General features: G+C 41.4%; 4 non-coding genes across 4 annotated transcripts; all 4 read right to left on the bottom strand.

Annotated features, from left to right (window-relative positions):
• Positions 1-1,433: 1,433 nt before the first annotated feature.
• Positions 1,434-1,498, bottom strand: LOC132647345 (small nucleolar RNA SNORD109A). The gene has a single exon (XR_009585713.1). It is a non-coding gene; the product is annotated as a small nucleolar RNA SNORD109A (small nucleolar RNA).
• A 3,528-nt stretch (positions 1,499-5,026) lies between these two features.
• On the bottom strand, positions 5,027-5,091 carry LOC132647689 (small nucleolar RNA SNORD109A). Its single transcript, XR_009586035.1, has one exon. It is a non-coding gene; the product is annotated as a small nucleolar RNA SNORD109A (small nucleolar RNA).
• Positions 5,092-8,577: 3,486 nt separating this feature from the next.
• On the bottom strand, positions 8,578-8,642 carry LOC132647932 (small nucleolar RNA SNORD109A). The gene has a single exon (XR_009586272.1). It is a non-coding gene; the product is annotated as a small nucleolar RNA SNORD109A (small nucleolar RNA).
• A 5,289-nt stretch (positions 8,643-13,931) lies between these two features.
• LOC132647337 (small nucleolar RNA SNORD109A) lies at positions 13,932-13,996 on the bottom strand. The gene has a single exon (XR_009585705.1). It is a non-coding gene; the product is annotated as a small nucleolar RNA SNORD109A (small nucleolar RNA).
• Positions 13,997-14,477: the final 481 nt, after the last annotated feature.

The raw sequence follows: 14,477 nt of genomic DNA on the forward strand, positions 1-14,477 counted from the left end.
AAGAGAGGGGAATCCAAAGGTGCCTTTTTGTCTACATGTATGTTACCATGTCTCGATTCATGGAACTCAAGTCTTCCACTTGGAAGTGCGTTGGAATCATGTACCATGCTTCAGGTTAAATCTGATGAAAAGAAGATGTTTTGTACGCACTAACTGACTAGCCTGTGGTCAAATACTCATGGGTTGCTTTTTAATAGAGTATGCTGTACTGCACATCTGAGATTACATGATGTCCTTGATTGGATATTCAAGTTTCAACCATGTTTGTAGAAATTGTGTATCCAGCAAGAGTTACCAAGAGTCCTATCCTCCTGCTTCCTAAAAGTCTGTTAGTAGTAAGATATATATATATATATATATATATATATATATATATATATATATATATATATCTGTGTGTGTGTGTGTGTAAGTTCTGAATTAATTATGTTCATCATGAGGATATTAAGAAGATTCAGTGTGTGGTTCGTTCTTGTTTCATTGGAGAGTTAGCGTGTCTGCTCCATTATCAGGACTGTGGGTCTACCAGCTAGCAACATGTTCTTTAGAAATATCTTTCCTTGTTTTTTAAAGGAATAGTTGTTTTTATAGATCTTGGGTAACACGCAAATTTTGTTAGAAGAGATGATGTGCATCTGTGTGAGAGCTGCAATAAGAGGAAGAATGTATGAAGGTGGAAAACAGAAACAACAACAAGAAATAACAGAAAGCAAAGCCCAATTGTCATTTCCATGATGGATCAACTGAGATGGTTTCCATGCGAGAGAGAGAGTTAGGTAAACACAACATGCTCTGGAAGATTTTGGCAGCTAAGACATATTTGAAGAACACCAATAAAACTAGGGAATGTCTCAAACAGGTGCCCTGGCTTATCACCTAGCCTTTGTTATCTAGAATTTACCCAGCCTCCAACAGGAAAGACCATTTCAATTTTCCCTCTATCTAAATTGAATGATCCTGGAATTATTTGTTATACGTCAGCCTTTACACAACTTTGGGTAAAGGGCGAGGGCAGTCATTGTCCTCCAATATTCTTGGGACTACTGGCATGAGCCATAAAATCCGCTCCTGACACTTTACCACATATGTGCAAGGGTACATCGACCGAGACTAGGAATGAGTACCACGTTCGAATTCATCAGTTCTTAGATATTTTTTGAGTATATCATTTGCACCTACAGTTATCTCTACCTGATATATGTGCCTACTCCTATAGTAAAGCCTGTCTCCCTATCACTTGGAATCATTTCAATCTCTTTGAAAATAGAAAGCAATGAAGAATGTATCAAACCAAGTATGGGTACTGTTATGAGTCCTTTTTCAAAAAATCTCAGAATCTGATGCCAAACTGCACAGTTCTCATCCTCTCTGAAGAGGGAAGAGTGCCAGGCAGGTTCTGAAATCCTCATGGGTCTCACAAGGACCTCATATCTGGACCTCAGATCACATCTGCTCAAGTCAGTCAATGTCCTCAGATACCTGTTGTCATCATAGATCCAGAAAGGCCTTCGCTCAACACATGAGTTTTCACCTACCAAGTGAAACCCCAGAGAGCTAGACTCCTGGGACTTGACAAGGAAGTTCAAAACTGTGCAGGAGGCATGTAGCTAATTCTGTCAAAGGTTGTGGGGGAACACAGAGGACAGGATTTAAGAGCCTTTCCCCTTTGACACCATATGAGAAAACTAGAGGTCAAAACATTGCATTTGGTGGGTGTCACTGGCCCCAAATCGGGTAGCTGTGAATGTTCCCTGAACTTATGTACTTAATCTTTACAACAGAGATTTTGGTAAGAATAGAGAAAACATTCAAGTAAGCAAAATGACTTTGTTCCTATCTAGATAAGATTTTTTCAACATCCTAATTTGCGGTTTTGATTCTATGCTCTTCCTCTTAACCCTTCTTTAGGATTCCTCCTCCTGTTCCTTTCTTCCATGTATGTTCCTCTCCATCTTACAGTGCCCAGTATTGAGCCTTCCAGTTGTCCTGCAATTGTCAATGCTCTGGAGGATTTTGTGATGTATGTCACATGACCACCAGCTCGTTCCATATTTCCTTGGACAACAAATTGGAACACACAAGCCAAGCTACATTTTGGTCCATATACATTTCCAGGTATCCCACAGGACATTGACAGGGACAGGAGCTGGGTTCTGTGTTCCTGATTCCTGAACCTGCTCTTCTTATCACCTCTCATGTCATGTTTCTTCAAATGAACTCAAATCCACCCAGTTTCCAAGATGAAAGAAGGCATTGCATTTAATACCAAAAATATTCTTCGTTTTGTTTTGTTTTGTTTTGATTTTTCCAACAATGGACAACTAGATTTCTGGCTCAACATAATCCATAATCATTTATAAAAAGAATAATTATGGTTCATTGTCAGCTCTGTTTGGGGCTGCGAAAACTTTATGGCCATTCACCTGAATTTTAGAGGGCAAGATTGCAAGTTTCCATGCTACTTACAAGGACGTGAAAACGCATGGGTGGCTCTCTTAGTATCCACGCCAGAGGATCAAGGATAGATGAAATTTGTGAGGGTTATTGTTCTGTGCTCTAGGGGTCTAGACTCCTAACACCCTATCATATTCCTTTGGGTTCCACACCTGTTAGGGCAGAAAGAAGAGTTTAATTCTTTGAGCTTGAATGTCCATAAGGGAAGGACCTGGGAGAAGGCTTTTCTTAGTACTTCTGGATATATTATTTAGAATTGGAAGCTTCAAGGGTAGCTACAAAAGAAAGTCACATAGTCCAATAACTTCACCCAACTAATGGTTTTCCAAATGCACATCAACATACTAATGGTATTAGGTAGTATCCTTGTCACTTGCTTGGGTTGGGACTACCTAGCTAAGTCCCCTACAATGCCAGGGCCATAACAAGTGTTCCACCAGCAAGAGGCAAGATGAAGCCTAGGTTGTTTAGCCATAAGAGTGACGTCAAATGATTCTCATCTCTAGAGGTACACAGTAGGTAAATATTTAGTCAGCGGAGACTGCAGCCTGCCTACAAACAAAAGACACCATGGGAAGCAGCGTCACTGCTTACCTGTCCTGCCAGAAGGGAAACACCTCTCCAAGTTTTAGCCTGCAACATAATAAGTATGAAGGTTATCAGAAAAGGAAATGCGTCTAGGCAACCTTGACTTTCTAAAGTGTCCCGACCTTCAAGTCTGCCAGCCGTTCAGTATTTCCCAGAACCAACTATTGAATTCATTTCCTCCCTTCCAATCCCCTCAGATTTTAGCCACTGTGGCAAAAATTTCTCTTCTTCTGATGGCTTCCTCAAAAGCTGTCTGTGAGAGCATCTTTGCCAGTGCCAGCAGACACAGTGTGGACGCCTCTCAGTGGGCAGCAAGGAAGTTCAACAAAGCAAAGAAGAGGCACTGCCTATAGCATTGCAGTATGGTCATTCTTAACTCCTCCTCGTTTCTCAAAGTCAAAACGAACAAGTTGCACAGAGGTTAAAATCAGTAAGCCCTATGGTATCTTTGAGATTTCAGGGTGTCATTGAAATTTATGCTCTGTGCATGGAATTCTTTCCTTGTTTATCCAACAGAGTATTCCATAATTGACTTTAGATTTCTTCCATGCCATGCAACCTCATCTTGGAAGAGAGGGGAATCCAAAGGTGCCTTTTTGTCTACATGTATGTTACCATGTCTCGATTCATGGAACTGAAGTCTTCCACTTGGAAGAGCGTTGGAATCATCTACCATGCTTCAGGTTAAATCAGATGAAAAGAAGATGTTTTGTACGCACTAACTGACTAGCCCGTGGTCAAATACACATGGGTTGCTTTTTTTCAAGTATGTTGTACTACACATCTGAGATTACATGATGTCCTTGATTGGATATTCAAACTTCAACCATGGCTTTAGAAATTGTGTATCCAGCAAGTGTTACCAAGAGTCCTATGCTCCAGCTTCGTAAAAGTCTGTTAGTAGTAAGATATATATATATATATATATATATATATATATATATATACATGTATGTGTGTGTCAGTTCTGAATTAATTGTGTTCATCATGAGGATGTTAAGAAGATTCAGTGTGTGGTTCTTTCTTGTTTCATTGGAGAGTTAGCGCCTCTGATCCATTATCAGGATTGTAGATCTACCAGCTAGCAACATGTTCTTTAGAAATATCTTTCCTTGTTTCATGAAGGAATAGTTGTTTTCATAGATCTTGGGTAACACGCAAATTTAGTTAGAATAGATGATTTGCATCTGTGTGAGAGCGGCAATCAGAGGATGAATGTACCCAGGAGGAAAACAGAAACAACAACAACAAATAACAGAAAGCAAAGCCCAATTGTCATTTCTCATGATGGATCAACTGAGATGGTTTCCATGCGAGAGAGAGATAGGTAAACACAACATGCTCTGGAAGATTTTGGCAGCTAAGACATAAATGATGAACACCAATAAAACTAGGGAATGTCTCCAACAGGTGCCCTGGCTTCTCACCTAGCCATTATTATCTAGAATTTACCCAGCCTCCAACAGGAAAGACCATTTCAATTTTCCCTCTATATAAATTGAATGATCCTTTAATTATTAGTTATACGTCAGCCTTTACACAACTTTGGGTAAAGTGCGAGGGCAGTCCTTGTCCTCCAATATTCTTGGGACTACTGGCATGAGCCCTAACCTCCCCTCCTGACACTTTACCACATATGTGCAAGGGTACATCGCCAGAGACTCGGAATGAGCAGCACGTTCGAATTCATCAGTTCTTACATATTTTTTGAGTACGTCATTTGCACCTACAGTCATCTCTACCTGATATATGTCCCTACTCCTATAGTGAAGGTTGTCTCCCAATCACTTGGAATCATTTCTATCTCTTTGAAAATAGAAAGCAATGAAGATTGTATCAAACCAAGTATGGGTATTGTTATGAGGCCTTTTTCGAAAAATCTCAGAATCTGATGCCATACTGCACAGTTCTCATCCTCTCTGAAGAGGGAAGAGTGCATGGCAGGCTCTGAAATCCTCATGGGTCTCACGAGGACCTCATATCTGGACCTCAGATTGCATCTGTTCAAGTCAGTCAACTTCCTCAGAGACCTGTTGTCATCATAGATCCAGAAAGGCCTTCGCTCAACACATGAGTTTTCACCTACCAAGTGAAACCCAGAGAGCTAGACTCCTGGGCCTTGACAAGTAAGTTCAAAACTGTGCAGGAGGCATGTAGATCATTCTGTCAAAGGTTCTGGGGAAACACAGAGGACAGGATTAAAGAGCCTTTCCCCTTTGACAACATAGGAGAAAAATAGAGGTCAACACATTGCCTTTGGTGGGTGTCACTGGCCCCAAATCGGGTACCTGTGAATGTTCCCTGAACTTATGTATTTAATCGTTACAACAAAGATTTGGTAAGAATAGAGAAAACATTCAAGAAAGCAAAATGACTTTTTTTCCTATCTAGATAAGATTTTTTCAACATCCTAATTTGCGGTTTTGATTCTATGCTCTTCATGTTAACCTGCCTTTACACTTCCTCCTCCTGTTCCCTGTCTTCCATGTATGTTCCTCTCCATCTTACAGTGCCCAGTATTGAGCCTTCCAGTTGTCCTGCAATTGTCAATGCTCTGGAGGATTTTGTGATGTATGTCGCATGACCACCAGCTCCTTCCATATTTCCTTGGACAACAAAAAGCAACACACAGGCCAAGCTACATTTTGGTCCATATACATCACCAGGTATCCCACAGGACATTGACAGGGACAGGAGTTGGGTTCTGTGTGCCTGATTCCTGAACCTTCTCTTCGTATCACCTCTCATGTCATGTTTCTTCAAATGAACTCAACATCACCCAGTTTCCAAGATGAAGGAAGGCATTGCATTTAATACCAAAAATATTCTTAGTTTTGTTTTGTTTTGTTCTGACAATGGACAACTAGATTTCTGGCTCAACATAATCAATAATCATTTATAAAAAGAATAAATATGGTTCATTTTCAGCTCTGTTTGAGTTTTCGAAAACTTTATGGCAATACACCTGAATTTTAGAGGGCAAGATTGCATGTTTCCATGCTACTTACAAGGAAGTGAAAACGCATGGGTGGCTCTCTTAGTATCCACGCCAGAGGATCAAGGATAGATGAAATTTGTGAGGGTTATTGTTCTGTGCTCTAGGGGTCTAGACTCCTAACACCCTATCATCGTCCTTTGGGTTCCACACCTGTCAGGGCAGAAATAAGAGTTTAATTCTTTGAGCTTTAATGTCGATAAGGGAAGGAGCTGGGAGAAGGATTTTCTTAGTACTTCTGGATATATTATTTAGAATTGGAAGCTTCAATGGTAGCTTCAAAAGAAAGTCAAATATGCCAATAACTTCACCCAACTGTTGGTTTTCCAAATGCACCTCAAAATACTAATGGTATTAGGTAGTATCCTTGTTACTTGCTTGGGTTGGGACTACCTAGCTAAGTCCCCTACAATGCCAGGGGCATAGCAAGTGTTCCACCATCAAGAGGCAAGACGAAGCCTAGGTTGTTTAGCCATGAGAGGGACGTTAAATAATTCTCATCTCTTGTGGTACACAGTAGGTAAATATTTCGTCAGGCGAGAATGCAGCCTGCCGACAAACAAAAGACACAATGGGAAGCAGCGTCACTTACCTGTCCTGCCAGAAGGGAAGCACCTCTCAAAGTTTTAGCCTGCAACATAATAAGTATGAAGGTTATCAGAAAAGGAAATGCGTCTAGGCAACCTTGACTTTCTAAAGTGTCCCGACCTTCAAGTCAGCCAGCAGTTCAGTCTTTCCCAGAACCAACTATTGAATTCATTTCCTCCCTTCCAATCCCCTCAGATTTTAGCCACTGTGGCAAGGATTTCTCTTCTTCTGATGACTTCCTCAGAAGCTGTCTGTGAGAGCATCTTTGCCAGTGCCAGCAGGCACATTGTGTATGCCTCTCAGTGGGCAACGAGGAAGTTGGACAAAGCAAAGAAGAAGCAGTGAGTATAGCATTGCAGTATGGTCATTCTTAACTCCTCCTTTCTCAAAGTCAAAACGACCAAGTTGCACAGAGGTGAAAGTCAGTAAGCCCAATGGTATCTTTGAGATTTCAGGGTGTCATTGAAATTTGTCCTCTGTGCATGGAATTCTCTCCTTGTTTATCCAACAGAGTGTTCCATAATTGACTTTAGATTTCTTCCCTGCCATGCTACCTCATCTTGGAAGAGAGAGGAATCCAAAGGTACCTTTTTGTCTACATGTATGTTACTATGTCTCGATTCATGGAACTCAAGTCTTCCACTTGGAAGAGCGTTGGAATCATCTACCATGCTTCAGGTTATATCTGATGAAAAGAAGATGTTTTCTACGCACTAACTGACTAGCCCGTGGTCAAATACACTGGGTTGCTTTTTATCGAGTATGTTGTACTACACATCTGAGATTACATGATGTCCTTGATTGGATATTCAAGCTTCAACCATGGCTTTAGAAATTGTGTATCCAGCAAGTGTTACCAAGAGTCCTATGCTACAGCTTCGTAAAAGTCTGTTAGTCGTAAGATATATATATATACATATATGTGTGTGTCATTTCTGAATTAATTGTGTTCATCATGAGGATGTTAAGAAGATTCAGTGTGTGGTTCTTTCTTGTTTCTTTGAAGAGTTAGCGCATCTGATCCATTATCAGGACTGTGGGTCTACCAGCTAGCAACATGTTCTTTAGAAATATCTTTCCTTGTTTCATAAAGGAATGGTTGTTTTCATAGATCTTGGGTAACAGGCAAATTTTGTTAGAATAGATGATTTGCATCTGTGTGAGAGCGGCAATCAGAGGATGAATGTACCCAGGAGGAAAACAGAAACAACAACAACAAATAACAGAAAGCAAAGCCCAATTGTCATTTCTCATGATGGATCAACTGAGATGGTTTCCATGCGAGAGAGAGATAGGTAAACACAACATGCTCTGGAAGATTTTGGCAGCTAAGACATAAATGATGAACACCAATAAAACTAGGGAATGTCTCCAACAGGTGCCCTGGCTTCTCACCTAGCATTTATTATCTAGAATTTACCCAGCCTCCAGCAGGAAAGACCATTTCAATTTTCCCTCTATATAAATTGAATGATCCTTTAATTATTAGTTATACGTCAGCCTTTACACAACTTTGGGTAAAGTGCGAGGGCAGTCCTTGTCCTCCAATATTCTTGGGACTACTGGCATGAGCCCTAACCTCCCCTCCTGACACTTTACCACATATGTGCAAGGGTACATCGCCGGAGACTAGGAATGAGCAGCACGTTCGAATTCATCAGTTCTTACATATTTTTTGAGTACGTCATTTGCACCTACAGTCATCTCTACCTGATATATGTGCCTACTCCTATAGTAAAGGTTGTCTCCCTATCACTTGGAATCATTTCTATCTCTTTGAAAATAGAAAGCAATGAAGATTGTATCAAACCAAGTATGGGTACTGTTATGAGGCCTTTTTCGAAAAATCTCAGAATCTGATGCCATACTGCACAGTTCTCATCCTCTCTGAAGAGGGAAGAGTGCAAGGCAGGCTCTGAAATCCTCATGGTTCTCACGAGGACCTCATATCTGGACCTCAGATCGCATCTGTTCAAGTCAGTCAACGTCCTCAGAGACCTGTTGTCATCATAGATCCAGAAAGGCCTTCGCTCAACACATGAGTTTTCACCTACCAAGTGAAACCCAGAGAGCTAGACTCCTGGGCCTTGACAAGGAAGTTCAAAACTGTGCAGGAGGCATGTAGCTCATTCTGTCAAAGGTTCTGGGGAAACACAGAGGACAGGATTAAAGAGCCTTTCCCCTTTGACACCATATGAGAAAAATAGAGGTCAACACATTGCCTTTGGTGGGTGTCACTGGCCCCAAATCGGGTACCTGTGAATGTTCCCTGAACTTATGTATTTAATCTTTACAACAAAGATTTGGTAAGAATAGAGAAAACATTCAAGAAAGCAAAATGACTTTTTTTCCTATCTAGATAAGATTTTTTCAACATCCTAATTTGCGGTTTCGATTCTATGCTCCTCATGTTAACCCGCCTTTACACTTCCTCCTCCTGTTCCCTGTCTTCCATGTATGTTCCTCTCCATCTTTCAGTGCCCAGTATTGAGCCTTCCAGTTGTCCTGCAATTGTCAATGCTCTGGAGGATTTTGTGATGTATGTCGCATGACCACCAGCTCCTTCCATATTTCCTTGGACAACAAAAAGCAACACACAGGCCAAGCTACATTTTGGTCCATAAACATCACCAGGTATCCCACAGGACATTGATAGGGACAGGAGTTGGGTTCTGTGTGCCTGATTCCTGAACCTTCTCTTCGTATCACCTCTCATGTCATGTTTCTTCAAAGGAACTCAACACCACCCAGTTTCCAAGATGAAGGAAGGCATTGCATTTAATACCAAAAATATTCTTAGTTTTGTTTTGTTTTGTTCTGACAATGGACAACAAGATTTCTGGCTCAACATAATCCATAATCATTTATAAAAAGAATAAATATGGTTCATTGTCAGCTCTGTTTGGGTTTTTGAAAACTTTATGGCAATTCACCTGAATTTTAGAGGGCAAGATTGCATGTTTCCATGCTACTTACAAGGAAGTGAAAACGCATGGGTTGCTCTCTTAGTATCCACGCCAGAGGATCAATGATAGATGAAATTTGTGAGGGTTATTGTTCTGTGCTCTAGGGGTCTAGACTCCTAACACCCTATCATCTTCCTTTGGGTTCCACACCTGTCAGGGCAGAAATAAAAGTTTAATTCTTTGAGCTTGAACGTCGATAAGGGAAGGAGCTGGGAGAAGACTTTTCTTACTACTTCTGGATATATTATTTAGAATTGGAAGCTTCAATGGTAGCTTCAAAAGAAAGTCAAATATTCCAATAACTTCACCCAACTGTTGGTTTTCCAAATGCACCTCAAAATACTAATGGTATTAGTTAGTATCCTTGTCACTTGCTTGGGTTTGGTCTACCTAGCTAAGTCCCCTACAATGCCAGGGCCATAGCAAGTGTTCCACCATCAATAGGCAAGACGAAGCCTAGGTTGTTTAGCCATGAGAGGGACGTTAAATAATTCTCATCTCTTGTGGTACACAGTAGGTAAATATTTAGTCAGGCGAGAATGCAGCCTGCCTACAAACAAAAGACACAATGGGAAGCAGCGTCACTTACCTGTCCTGCCAGAAGGGAAGCACCTCTCCAAGTTTTAGCCTGCAACATAATAAGTATGAAGGTTATCAGAAAAGGAAATGCGTCTAGGCAACCTTGACTTTCTAAAGTGTCCCGACCTTCAAGTCTGCCAGCACTTCAGTCTTTCCCAGAACCAACTATTGAATTCATTTCCTCCCTTCAAATCCCCTCAGATTTTAGCCACTGTGGCAAGGATTTCTCTTCTTCTGATGACTTCCTCAGAAGCTGTCTGTGAGAGCATCTTTGCCAGTGCCAGCAGACACAGTGTGGACGCCTCTCAGTGGGCAGCAGGGAAGTTGGACAAAGCAAAGAAGAGGCACTGCCTATAGCATTGCAGTATGGTCATTCTTTTTTTTTTTTTTTTTTTCAATGCTGTTTATTCAGGAACATTGAAGAATCCTCGGGCCCTGGGGAAAGTCAGCCCACAGCTTAAATAGCCTCTGGGTAGCCAACCCAGGCGTGCCACGGGGGCAATGCAGATAGGTCCACATACATGGAAGCAAGCCAGATCCTCGGCCTTAGCCAAATGTGGAGTTGTTCGTGACAGAGAGCACTCACCATCAGGAAGGTGAAAGGCGGAAACCAGCTCCATCTTTAAGGCATAGCATTCCGCAGCTCTCTACAGTTCCCCCTTTTTGTTTTAGACGCATCAGGCAAGAGTAGAGGTCTGATCTCTGATATTAGAAATAAATTGGGACTTTGTACAGATGTTCATTTAGGTGTCATCCACCCAAAGAGCATCAGACCCGTCCGATACCTTTTTCTCAGAGGCGGGACCTGGGGCATCAACCTGCATCCAATCAGACATGGTCTTCTCTGGGTCCAAAGCGGCTGACCCTGAGTGCAGTGCTTAGCCTCGCATCCTGAGCTTATCATTTTAGCTTTTTCTGGTATCCAACCATGCTTGGGGGAATGTCCTGCTTCATGGCTGTAAAGGCCTGAATGATCATGGCTGCAACACACTGTTGTGAGACTCTAATCTTGCATATATACCACAGGCAAACCAAGGAGACCAACACCAGAAGGCCTGCTAACACTCCCATGCCCGCCCATTCCTTCAGATGGTTCATTGCTGCAGCAATCCATGTTGATAATCCTGTGGCTAGTCCTGCGTCCACTCTGGTAGAATTTACTGTGACAATGGCCACTCTCAGCTGCTCCATCGTAGTATCGAATTCTCCAGTCCAATTATCTAAAATATAGCTCGACAATTGTTTAGACAGATTTGCAGCACAGGAAAAATTCTCATGTTGTATGCTAGTGACACAAAGTCCAGCATACTTTCATTGACAGCCAGGTTGAGCGATTTGCCATAGGGTATCTATTTGCTCCTACAAGAGGTCAATCCTCTGATTGAACACCATCAAGTTTCCTTTTAGTTGAGCATTAATTCCTTTATGTACAACAAAGGCATGAGCTACATTGGCTTAATGATTATTCAGGGTCTGAACTGACAGACTACAATAAGAAAGGAGAGGAGATCCTCCCCTATTAGTGGACTTGGGGAGTGGCATGCAAGCAGAGGGAGGAGGGAGGGTGGGATTGGGAGGAGAGGAGGGAGGGGCTAATGGGGGGATGCAGAATGAATAAAGTGTAATTGATGAAAAATTTAAGAAAAAAGGAAAAAAATAATTTAATAACCTTAAATGAATTTCAAAATTGGAGGAAAACATGGAGTTAGTCAATTGGCATGGAGCACGTCTCGCCCCTGGGGGCAATGGTCTCCTGAACTTACTCAGACCTCGGACACCACCACTGCTAGTTCTAGAACTGACGCAGGATGTTCCAACGAGGGGTTAAGGCTTCTCATAATATTTCCTATAAGCCCACACCTGTTTGTCTATATCCCCCATTTTTATTCATTATTAGCCAGATAGAGTCAAGTAATTGTGCTAATGATACTTGCTTTTTTGCCCAATGCTGGAATGCTAGTAAATTTAGGTATGCCCTGGTTACTCGCATGCCTCGCTGGGTGCCTGTGCCCATTGATGCCCCTCACGCTATGACTCTCTTCAGACAGAAAAGGGATCTTGGAACTACAGCCACCATTGTTACTACCATCTCATTGACAGCTGTTGGAGCTACCACCAGGGCATTAGCCATGAGTCATACTGTACAGTATGGTCATTCTTAACTCCTGGTTTCTCAAAGTCAAAATGAACAAGTTGCACAGAGGTGAAAGTCAGTAAGCCCTATGGTATCTTTGAGATTTCAGGGTGTCATTGAAATTTGTCCTCTGTGCATGGAATTCTCTCATGTTTATCCAACAGAGTGTTCCATAATTGACTTTAGATTTCTTCCCTGCCATGCAACCTCATCTTGGAAGAGAGGGGATTCCAAAGGTGCCTTTTTGTCTATATGTATGTTACCATGTATCGATTCATGGAACTCAAGTATTCCACTTGGAAGAGAGTTGGAATCATCTACCATGCTTCAGGTTAAATCTGATGAAAAGAAGATGTTTTCTACTCACTAACTGACTAGCCCGTGGTCAAATACTCATGGGTTGCTTTTTATCGAGTATGTTGTACTACAAATCTGAGATTACATGATGTCCTTGATTGGATATTCAAGCGTCAACCATGGCTTTAGAAATTGTGTATCCAGCAAGTGTTACCAAAAGTCCTATGCTCCTGCTTCCTAAAAGTCTGTTAGTAGTAAGATATATATATGTATATATATATATATTTATATATATGTGTGTGTGTGTCAGTTCTGAATTAATTGTGTTCATCATGAGGATATTAAGAAGATTCAGTGTGTGGTTCTTTCTTGTTTCATTGGAGAGTTAGTGTGTCGGCTCCATTATCAGGACTGTGGGTCTACCAGCTAGCAACATGTTCTATAGACGTATCTTTCCTTTGTTTTTTAAAGGAATAGTTGTTTTCATAGATATTGGGTAACACGCAAATTTTGTTAAAAGAGATGATTTGCATCTGTGTGAGTGCAGCAATAAGAGGATGAATGTACCAAGGAGGAAAATAGAAACAAAAACAACGAATAACAGAAAGCAAAGCCCAATTGTCATTTCTCATGATGGATCAACTGAGAGGGTTTCCATGCGAGAGAGAGATAGGTAAACACAACATGCTCTGGAATATTTTGGCAGCTAAGACATACTTGATGAACACCAATAAAACTAGGGAATGTCTCAAACAGGTGCCCTGGCTTATCACCTAGCCATTATTATCTAGAATTTACCCAGGCTCCAACAGGAAAGATCATTTCAAATTTCCCTCTATATAAATTGAATGGTCCTGGAATTATTTGTTATACGTCAGCCTTTACACAACTTTGGGTAAATGGCGAGGGCAGTTATTGTCCTCCAATATTCTTGGGACTACTGGCATGATCCATAACATCCCCTCCTGACATTTTACTACATATGTGCAAGGGTACATCGACCGAGACTAGGAATGAGCAGCACGTTCGAATTCATCAGTTCCTAGATAGTTTTTGAGTACGTCATTTGCACCTACAATCATCTCTACCTGATATATGTACCTACTCCTATAGTAAAGGCTCTCTCCCTATCACTTGAAATCATTTCAATCTCTTGGAAAATAGAACGCAATGAAGAATGTATCAAACCATGTATGGGTACTGTTATGAGGCCTTTTTCGAAAAATCTCAGAATCTGATGCCAAACTGCACAGTTCTCATCCTCTCTGAAGAGGGAAGAGTGCCAGGCAGACTCTGAAATCCTCATGGGTCTCACACGGACCTCATATCTGGACCTCATATCGCATCTGTTCTAGTCAGTCAACGTCCTCAGATACCTGTTGTCATCATAGATCCAGAAAGGCCTTTGATAAACACATGAGTTTTCACCTACCAAATGAAACCCCAGAGAGCTAGACTCCTGGGCCTTGACAAGGAAGTTCAAAACTGAGCAGGAGGCATGTAGCTCATTCTATCAAAGGTGGTGGGGAAACACAGAGGACAGGATTAAAGAGCCTTTCCCCTTTGACCCCATATGAGAAAAATAGAGGTCAAAACATTGCATTCGGTGGGTGTCACTGCCCCCAAATCGGGTGCCTCTCAATGTTCCCTGAACTTCTGTACTTAACCTTTACAACAGAGATTTTGGCAAGAATAGAGAAAACATTCAAGTAAGCAAAATGACTTTGTTCCTATCTAGATAAGATTTTTTCAACATCCTAATTTGCGGTTTTGATTCTATTCTCTTCCTCTTTACCCTCCTTTAGGATTCTTCCTCCTGTTCCCTGTCTTCCATGTATGTTCCTCTCTATCTTTCAGTGCCCAGTATTGAGCCTTC

This window comes from Meriones unguiculatus, chromosome 14 (assembly GCF_030254825.1).
Source record: "Meriones unguiculatus strain TT.TT164.6M chromosome 14, Bangor_MerUng_6.1, whole genome shotgun sequence".
Classification (NCBI taxonomy): domain Eukaryota; kingdom Metazoa; phylum Chordata; class Mammalia; order Rodentia; family Muridae; genus Meriones; species Meriones unguiculatus.